This window comes from Pinus tabuliformis, chromosome X, assembly GCF_031772625.1.
Source record: "Pinus tabuliformis cultivar Carrire ecotype Pingquan chromosome X, CPIR1, whole genome shotgun sequence".
NCBI lineage: Eukaryota > Viridiplantae > Streptophyta > Pinopsida > Pinales > Pinaceae > Pinus > Pinus tabuliformis.
This window is the reverse complement of record NC_142308.1, coordinates 1,104,415,617-1,104,423,145: the sequence shown is the minus strand read 5'-3', so window position 1 is coordinate 1,104,423,145 and position 7,529 is coordinate 1,104,415,617.

Here is a 7,529-nt window from a genome sequence, read left to right as displayed (position 1 = left end):
TATGTTGTGTATCTGCAAGAATCTAACTACAACATTGGAGCCGAAAATGATCCTGAGTCTTTTTCACAAGCCATGAGTTGCAAAGAATCAGAATTATGGTATGATGCCATGAAGGAAGAGATGAATTCTATAAAGAGTAACGAAGTCTAGGATCTTGTTGATTTTCCTAATGGTGCAAAATCCATTGGATGTAAATGGGTCTTTAAGACTAAGAAAGACTCATTGGGAAACATTGAGAGATACAAGGCAAGACTAGTTGCTAAGGGATTCACTCAGAAAGAAGGAATCGATTACAAAGAGACTTTCTCTCCTGTATCTAAGAAAGATTCCTTGCGCATTATTATGGCATTAATAGCCCATTTTGACTTGGAGTTGTAACAAATGGATGTGAAAACGGAATTTCTCAATGGAGATCTAGAGGAGGAGGTTTACATGAAACAACCTGAAGGATTCCCCTCTAGTGATGGTGAGCAATTGGTTTGTAAGCTCAAGAAATCATTATACGGTTTAAAACAAGCATCCCGCCAATGTTATTTGAAATTCCATAACGTAATTTCTTCATTCGGTTTTGTAGAAAACATTATGGATCAATGTATATACCTGAAAGTCATTGGGAGTAAAATCTGTTTTCTTGTTTTATATGTGGATGACATTTTGCTAGCAACCAATGATAAGGGTTTGTTGCATGAGGTGAAACAATTCCTCTCTAAAAATTTTGATATGAAGGATATGGGTGAGGCATCTTATGTCATTGGCATTAAGATCCATAGAGACAGATTCCGAGGCATCTTGGGTCTATCTCAGGAAACCTATATTAATAAAATTTTAGAGAGATTTCGGATGAAGGATTTTTCACCAAGTGTAGCTCCCATTGTGAAGGGTGATAGGTTCAATTTTAACCAATGCCCGAAGAACGACTTTGAACGGGAACAAATGAAGAACATTCCATATGTTTTTGCTGTCGAAAGCCTAATGTATGCTTAGGTCTGCACAAGACCTGACATTGCATTTGTTGTGGGAATGTTGGGACGATATCAGAGTGATCCAGGTTTAGACCACTGGAGAGCTGCAAAGAGAGTAATGAGGTACCTTCAAGGAACCAAAAACTACATGCTTATGTATAGACAGACGGACAATTTGGAAGTAATTGGCTACTCAGATTCTGACTTTGCTGGATGTGTTGATTCATGCAAAAAATAACAAGATACATTTTTATGATGGTTGGTGGAGTTGTATCATGGAGGAGTGCCAAGCAGACCTTGATTGCCACTTCCACTATGGAAGCCGAGTTCGTTTCTTGTTTTGAGGCTATTTTACATGGTGTATGGCTTAAGAGTTTTATTTCTGGGCTTAGAATTATGGATTATATCTCTAAGCCATTGAGAATATATTGCGACAATTCAACTGTTGTTTTTATGGCTAAGAACAACAAAAGTGGGAGTCGAAATAAACACATCGACATTAAGTATTTAGCTATAAGGGAACGTGTTAAAGAAAAGAAAGTGGTCATTGAGCACGTCAGCACTGAGTTGATGATCGTTGATCCTTTCATTAAGGGCATGCCACCATTTAAATTCAAGGATCATCTAATGAATATGGGACTTGACTCCATTATGTAGTTTCTCATTGTATGGACAATGCTATTTTAATGAAATTCTTAATTATTGTGATGTTTTCCTCATATTTATGTGCACGTTAATTTGATTTGAGAGAATTCATCTGTGTAGGACCAAGAATAAACATAAGGTTTATTCATTAAGAAATTGAACTGTCACATAAATTATAATAAGAATAAATACATAATAATACATGGAAGATAATACTCGTCATTAGAGGACTTATCGCCATGATTCATGTATCTATTACTTAATATAGATTATTAATCGGTTTTAAGATGAGACATTAAGATTGGAAGTATGGACCAAGTGGGAGAATGTTAAGCTCCCTCTCCCAACCGCAGCTAATTTCTGGAAACCAACTGCAGTCATTTCCTTGAATTATGGAAACCAACTGCAGTCATTTCCTTGAATTATGGAAACCAACTGCAGTTATTTCCTTAAATTAAGGAAATCATATGCAGTTAAATTAATTTCTTGTTCGGAGCTCCTGGAGTGGTCCATTACTCCCTGCGCAGTTCTCTACCATGATCTGTGGAACACTTGACACATAGCCAACAAAAGCTTGGCTATATATACTTCTGTTTGGTCCCCAAGCTCACTACTCAATCCCCTTCAGCCTTACACCATCAAGCTGAGTGAGCAGAGCTTGGAAGTGCCAAACGTGATTTGGGAACAATCTGCTTGGATCTTTCTCATAATATTTAACAACCTTCCTCAAGAACGGCTCGCGCTGCTCTTCACTGTTGGCCATTGTTTCTTGAAGATCAAAATCTCAAATAATACAGTGAAAATAGCTCTTCGTATAGTTTCCTTTGTTGGCATTAAAAACTAGGAAGACATCGACAACACTGTCAATTTTTTAAAGGTCAATGGCTAGAGCCCCACGCGATTTTTTTGTGGAGAGGGTGAAAGGCGTCTGCAATTTTGAGTCAAGCATCTCATTCCATTAACATGCATGAAGCTCTATATATCTAGAATCCAGATATAATTGTAAATATCCTGCCGAGTTCCACTACAAAAACTCACGAAAGGTTGGGGAAACCTTGGATGCAAGTTTCATTTTCCATTATCTTGTACAACAGTAAATTGGGGTAACTACTGTGAAAGAGCAAGTTACTGGCAATCTTGTTTTTCATTATAGATCAGAGTGTGAGCAAGCATCAATGGCTGGAGGTATGATTTCTTGGGCATTCAAGTTTTTCTCAATTCTTTTAAGTGTTTATTCCACATTATAGAATCGTTATTATGCTTTCATAAATATCAAATTTAACTTACCTTTTATCAATATCATTATTATTAAAAATAAAATATCATTATTATTAAAAATGAAGATATATGATTAATAAAATAAAAACTAATAAATAAATATCAAATTTAATGTACCCTTTATTGATATTATTATTATTACACTAAAATTCTCTTTTTACATGTACGATGAAACTAACTACATCTAAGTTCAAATTTTATTGAGTATATAGTTTGTTAGGATCTCTACTCAAGGAGTCTCGACTCTTGTTAAATCATAAGATATAGTATATCTGGCTTGGTTGTTGGATATCATTGTTAATTAATTATGAGCAGATGCCTCTTTGCTAAATCAATTTAAATACTTTTAATAAAAAGGGATGAGATTAGATAAAGCGATGATTATAATTTGGTATTGTGTTGAGATGAGTTTTTCTTTTTTATTATATTTTGATAATATAATTTTATTATATTTTTTTGAAATTATGATTTTTTATTTAAAATCTATATTTGAAATAGATAGATTTAATGCTATAAAAAAATTCAAAAATATAAATTATACTATTCAAATTTAAAAAATTTAAACAATTTAAAAAAATCTTCTCTAAACTTTTAACAATATTTATTAAAAAAATGATAAGTGAAAAATAATTAAACTCGGTTATTCTATTCTTTTAAGCAAGAAAAAACCCTCGAGATTTCTATTAAGAAAAATCTAGTACATATAATCTTATTAGAGGTTTAATAACCACTGGAGCATTTATCCTTATTACTTTAGATTATATCTTTCAAACAATATAATTTTAAGTATTCTATTCTTTTAAGCAAGAAAAAACCCTCGAGATTTCTATTAAGAAAAAGCCAGTACATATAATCTTATTTTTTTCAGAGCGAAAAAAGCTATATTGAATTATATAAGGAATATAATGGGTCCCAAAAAGGTACATATTCATATGATTCTGAGATATGACCATATAAGTCTATCCAGAGAGAGAAAACATCACATATAAACTAACATCAAGATTTATGCTGTCCATGTCCTTGGCATAGAATAGATTGCACTAATAAAGCCACCTATCTATAGATACAAGATCCACAAAATCGCTACCAACAGTAAAGATAAAGACGCTTGGAGAACAACTGATATGAAGAGAAGATCAAAACATATCTGAGGAACTGCTAAACAAAATTAGAATACTGGGGGAGAAAATTCCTGTATAGTGAAAATTTCCTCCTCAGCAAAAACCTGCACAAACCAAAAACCTGGAGATGAAAAGAGACCCTTTTTTGATAAAGAGTCTGCCTTCTGATTTTGTGCCCTGCAAATGTGATTTATAGAAGAATCATCCATATCATCCCAAAAAGACCTGATCCTGTTCAGCCAACCAACGAGGTGAGGCTTTGAAATGTTGATTTCCTTATTCACAAAGTCCACCATTACCTTAGAGTCTCCAAAAATCGATACGGGCCGAATGTTTAGAAAAGAGAAAAAATATAACAGACCAGCAAGGGCCATCGCTTCAGCTTTTGAGTTTGATCCCTTTCTGCCATTCCAATGGATACTGAAATGACTGGATTCACTTATAAGAATATAAACCCCACAGCCACAGATGCCTCTCTGTTCAGCTCCATCAAAAAAAGCGCATGGGAAAGTTGGACTCACCTGAGGACTTACAGGAAAATCGACTCTTTTAGACTTGGGCGCCTTCATAGGGAGGCTTTCATAAATCGACACAACCTTAGAGAAAATATCCAAAGATGTGCAATTTTTGTTATTGAAAATGGAGTTGTTTCTCCCCTTCCAGATGCACCAAAGGCAGATAATAAACAGAGGCCTCCAGATATCTTTTTGCTGGCTCCACCAAAGAAACACATCAGAAATGGAGGAGTGAGACATATGTTGAACACCGAACCAATTCTCCACAGATAGCCAAAGATGCTGAGCTATATGACAATTTAGAAATAAATGACAGTTGTTTTCCTCATCTGATTTGCACATAGGACAACACCCAGGACCCTGCCAACCTCGCTTCATCAAATTTTCCCAGGAAAGATTTCTGTTGCGGAACAACAACCAGGCAAAGTATATCATTTTCGATGGGCATTCAGATTTCCAAAAAGACACAGGAAAAATAGGATTGAGCTGGGAACCCTTCATCCCAATTAAACTCTGATAAACATCTTTTACTCTGACAATATTCAACGACTTTGAATTTTTCCAAATAATGTCATCAGATCCCTCCGAGCGAAAAATTCCGCAGTTTCTGAGACTCGTCCTTATGGGCTCCCATAGCTTAGCAATAGAGTCCGGCATCTGTAGAAGTCCAACATCTTTCCACAGTGGGATTGACCCTTGCCAACCAGCGATTAAACTTTCCCAAAAAAAGAACCCTTTCCTGTGGAAAAAGTTTATTAATGCTTCTGGCACATTTATTTCCTCGTCTCCACTCAGAAATTGATCAAAACCGATTAGGATTTTACTACCTGTTTGAAACCGCCATGTTAAGTTTTCCAAGAAATATCCTTCCATCCTATGCAAACTTAACCAAATTGACGAACCATAAGAGGGGCCAATCCTTCCTTCCCTAAACCATAGAGAAAATTCCTTTCCGCCCAGATATTTTTTTTTATAGTCTCGCTCCAGGAACCCTTTCCGAAAATACACCTCCACAGGGATTTACATAATAGAGCCTTTCCGAAAATTCAAAGGTTCAGCAAACCCCATCCTCCCATGCTCTTTGGGATAGAGATATCTGATAATTTTGATAACCACTGCATTGGAGCATTTATCATTATTACTTTAGATTATAACTTGCAACCATATAATTTTAAGTTAACTGAAATTTTGGTTAATGGTGAATCTATTTCTACCTTTAAAATCCCGATTAAAACACTTCTAAATCACAATTTGCATTTTGCAAAGTGGAAAAATTACTTAATTAGTGAAATTGTGATCTCTTTTGACAATACCTTCCCTTTTCAAGTTTTAATTTGGATCCCCATACCTCAAGCTACGGTTCATGAAATTAATGAGTGATTAATTTATTTAATGATATCGTTATATAGGTAGGTAAAACAAAGTTATTAGAAGTTATCAAAATTTTCGAAAATTAAAAAAAACATATATATACTTTACCTAAAATAATTAAAATATGTCCGTTACGAACCGTGGAATTACCTTTGTTTCGTCCGCTTCCTTACAAACGGCTGTCGATGAACATGGCGAACAAAGTGATTTAAAGCGCATTTGTTAGTGTCGTGGACTCAGGTACCTAACGTGTCCAAGCTGGCCTATCTTTACGTGGGCTCTCCAGCCGCGCCTCGACTTTCGGTAACTTGCGGGATCTGCGTGGAGGTTGATGTTGATCCGTCGGATCGAGACATGTTATGTTCATTGACAACGACATCAACCCGGCCCGATTATTCTTGCTCAACGTTGAAACATAACCTAACCTCAGCAGTTCAAGCAATTTTTACTCAAGGAAGCAATAGCAGCGCTGAAGTTCCGTGAATGAAACATTAAACGATAAGTAAACTCTCAAATAACACAGTTTGGAGCAATGGTGATCTATTGAGGCGCATAATTCTTCATCTGTTGTGCAAGATTTTCGTGAAATCGAAACCACAGTTTGTTATTTTGATATCGCAATTGGACACGGCATTGCTGTCGAGTACGAATCGGACAACTCTGTTGTAAAATACATAATAAAGCATTATGGTCTAGATGTCTGAGAACTCTGGCAAAAGGATACCTGATACACAAAGCTAGAGTGCAATTCCCTACACAAAGGTATGAATCCAAGACCCAACACAAACAAATTATTTGTCATCGACTCTGCACAAAGAAATAAAGTGACATTGCAGGTTCCATGTAGAAAGACGCGGGCCACCCAAGAAATTGAGGTCTAAAGGACTCGCATGACAATAAAAAACAAACGTTGCGACACATGCTCCAAGAAAAAAGAGAGTGTAAATGGCGAGTAAGGCGATTCATTCAGTGTCACACTACGCCTTCCACAGTGATCTTGTGTGGTAAGTGCTAAAATGCCTACATGCAGTTGAACTAAGCACCAAATCTGGAGTATGAATATAAAACACCATAACTAAATTCATCTTTGAATGGGGTTTTAGCAAACCTTTTGTAAATGGGTCCTTCAAATCCATTTGTTGTGAATCCAAGAAATTATGAAGTTGTTACGTGGCTTTAATGTAAAAGGTGTACACGATTCTATATAATTGAGTAATGAGTTTTTAAAAGGTAAACATAGTAGTTTTATTGGTGGTTGTGTATTTCGTTGGATATTTAAATACTGCGGATGGTTCATTATTTTTACTTTTAAATTTGTTTTAATTTATGAAAATGTATATAGTTTTTTATTTTCCATATTCAACATTTTTGAAAAGAAAATATATTATTTTCACACCCGAAGCTAAATATTATTATTATAAAATACTAAGTTTGATCATCACTTGGTAGTGGGAGTGTTTATAGATATTGTAAATATTAATTAATTTTATACGATTGTTGTCCTGTATATAGGTTAGGGTGACTTAATGTTTTTCTTGTATAATGAGTGGATTATAATGGAAATTACAGGAAAATAACCATAAAGAAATATATAAAAACATGATGCAATTAATTAATTAATTTAAATTAGTATGTTA